Consider the following 3,241-nt stretch of genomic DNA (forward strand, 5'->3'; position numbering starts at 1 on the left):
AGCTCTGAGCAACAGCGGTTTGAGTCCAGCCCGAGCTGAGCAGCCGCTGAGCTGCCAACAGGTAGCAGGATGGCTCAGCTAAAAAAAAAAAAAAAGAAAAAAAAAGAAATGGTTCCATAATTTAAGACCTCTGTTTGATCTGAATATTTAGTTCGGTTTTTCAGAACCGTGAAACCATTATTGATGACCTCCATTTGAAAGAGAAATTTAGGATTTTCTCTTTGAGTAGAAAAACTTAAGGAAAGTAACTTTACTGAGTGAAATTTCTCACAGTTTGGTTTTGTTTTTTAAAATCCAAACATTTCTAAAAGACTTCTTGAAAAATTTCAACATTTATGTGCTGAATGCCTTAATTACATGTGTGTAAGAAGGCCATGAGAACAATGTTAGTGTGAGCGATCAGATCTGCCAAATAAAGCTGGGTATAGATGATTTAAAACTCACCATCTAATGGGAAAACATCCAGTTACTATAAAACAGGGATGATAGTAGTAATTATCACATAGGGTTTTAGAGGTAAGTAAATAATATAAGGAAGTACACATTAAGTAAATAATATAAGAAGTGCTCGATAAATGTTTGTAATTATTATAGTGTTTTATACTATTTATAACCATATTAGAGACATATAATGTGCAGTTATGATTCCAATGAAGGGGTGGTTTTATACTGAGGTTGTCAAGTAAGGTGTATTTAAGTTTTCTTTAGATGGGACACACCCTTTACATGAAGATTGGGCAGTATGCCAGTCTATGTAGAATTGCTACCTTTTGGAAGACCAATGGAGATAAGCACATACATGGTATTTTCAGGGAACAAGGATCCAACATGACTAGACTACATGAGCTATGGGAAAGCACTGTAATCTCTAAAGGAAGTGGCATGATGATATCTTGGAAAGATAAAAGGCTAATGAGTGAGAAGTGGGTATAATTCTAGTTGCCTCTTTTTAGCCCTGTGATCTGGGACAGATTATTTAACATCTGAGTTCCTCTTTTCTCATTGGTAAAAGGATATGTTTTTATGATCTGTTGTGTGGGAGATGTTTGTGAAAGACTTACATAATACTGGTACATAAAGGACATGAAATATGTGTTTGCCTTTGCTCTACCTCCTTTATCTTCTTCCTTGTTAGTAGCTTTACTTATGAATATTCATATAAAAAAACTTTGACATTAATTTGTAGATCTGAAAAGCTGTATCGAGGTTATTTGTCATAAGAAACTATAATACTGGTTGTAGTTATTTTTTTAAATTGATGTAGTTTTCACACATCCTTTTATTGACAACTTTACTATTACACATATTGTTTTACTTTTATTTTTTGTGCTTCGCAGAGGTTCTGCGAAATACGTTGTAGAAATTAAGGAAATATTTATTGACCAATATGTATGGATCTAGGCCATTTGAAATGTGAAAAATCTCAACATTCCTTTAATTGTGCTGCCAATTAATAGATGAGTTTAGTGTAGGCAGTCATCTCAACTTAGGAGTGAACCATGCTTAAATATGGAATCCTGTGAAAAAAATATTTAAAAAAGTAAACGGTTCACATTTTTTGGTAATAACAAGGGTAGTTTAGATGTTTTTATCCAGTGTGGCTCTTTTTTTTTTTTTTTGAATCAAAAATTCCTTTGCAAATAATTTTGCAAACTATTCTGGAATAAAACTACTATTACACAGTGGAAAATTATGCTTGGTGTTAGGGGGAAAAAGTCTTTGGTTTAAAATATAACTAGGCTGCTCGAAGTTAATTGACATGCTTGGAGGCAGGGGGGCTAATTAATACTCTATTCACTTTAAATCATTTTAAAAGTTATTGACATCATTAAAAGGCTAACTGGCTAACTACATTTTTTAAAGGCCTAAGATGATCAGAAATAAAGGATTTTCTTTGAAGTGCACTCTAAGCAAAATAAAATTTTCTTTTCAATGATATAGACAATCTTCCCCCCATTTATGAAATCTGATAACTACAAAGAACATATTTATGAACACATTTTCTCAAGGTGACTTCAACTATATTTAGGGACGATATCTCCAGTGTAATAGATGAGAAGCATTCCTGCAGTATGCATGAAACCACTATTCTTAAATTATTACTTGAAAATTTACTCTGAGACCTGATGAAAAGTGACATTTGAAAATTTTTACTGTAAACTCTAGGATAATTATAAAAGTATGGTCAGTGTTACCTTACTTTGGTTCCTTTTATTGTAAAACATTTGAAAAATCAGGTATAATTGTTTCTTTAGGAAGCAGGGAACTGTCACTGGGGTGTAACTTTCTATGGAGACTGTAGATTCTTTTACCCACTTTATTGTCATGTCTGTTTTGCACCACTGTCATGGTGTTGGTTGCATGTAATGTGCTGTTTTTGGTGTTTTGAGGGTTCTATTGGATCTGTTTTTTTGTTGTGGTAATTGCATGGATCCATAGAATGTCAGAGCTGAAGTAACTGCCTTCTTATGATGTGCCTGAAGCAGAACAGCTTTAGTTTTTCATTTTTGCCTCTAGTGATGTTTCAGGCTTAATTTGCTCTAAGGACCCACTTGTTCATCTTTGGTGGTCTGGGGTATCCATACAGCATTCCTCCAATATCATATTTCAGATGAATCAATCTTTTTTTTAAAAATCAGCCTTCTTTACTGCCCAACTTTTGCACCTGTATATAGTAATTGGGAATACAAGGATGTGGATGATCTTAGCCTTGGTCTCTAATAACACGTCTTTACTCCCGATGATTTTCCTAATGAATTCTTCCATTGTTGCCCTTCCGAGTCTCAGCCTTCTCTTGATTTCTTTAAGTAGCAAGAAGTAATCCTTGAATCAGTCATACCTGGTCATCCATCCATAGCTGCTTTAATGTTTTACTTTTAAAGATGGTAGTGAGCCTGAGTTCTCATTCTTAGAGTTTGAAAGAAGTTGAGAACCGCAAACCTGGATGGTTATAAGTGGTCATACTTGTCTAAATAAATGAAGCTCGTTTGAAAAGATAAAGTAAATTATTTTTATCTTCACCTGTGTGAGTTTGATTTATCTGTTAAAAATAGAACTATTTAAAGAAGGTAAAATACATTTTAGAATTGTGCATTTTGCCTTTTTTTTTAACAGGTACTCTTTTTTTTTAAGATTTTTATTGGGGTATTAGGGGGAAGGGAACAGTGCTGGGAAATTGGGGGAAGGGGAACAGACAAGTTGCTGTCCCTTTTTGTTCTTCAGTCTAGTTGTGGAGGACGTT

The 3,241-nt window shown here is 33.9% G+C and overlaps 1 protein-coding gene across 1 annotated transcript in view; it reads left to right on the forward strand.

Moving 5' to 3' along the window:
• The window catches only part of CD2AP (CD2 associated protein), a 102,231-nt gene that overhangs the window by 41,540 nt on the left and 57,450 nt on the right, over nucleotides 1-3,241 (forward strand). The gene's annotated exons all lie outside the window — the stretch shown is intronic.

Source organism: Hipposideros armiger, unplaced genomic scaffold (assembly GCF_001890085.2).
Source record: "Hipposideros armiger isolate ML-2016 unplaced genomic scaffold, ASM189008v1 scaffold_499, whole genome shotgun sequence".
NCBI classification, from domain to species: domain Eukaryota; kingdom Metazoa; phylum Chordata; class Mammalia; order Chiroptera; family Hipposideridae; genus Hipposideros; species Hipposideros armiger.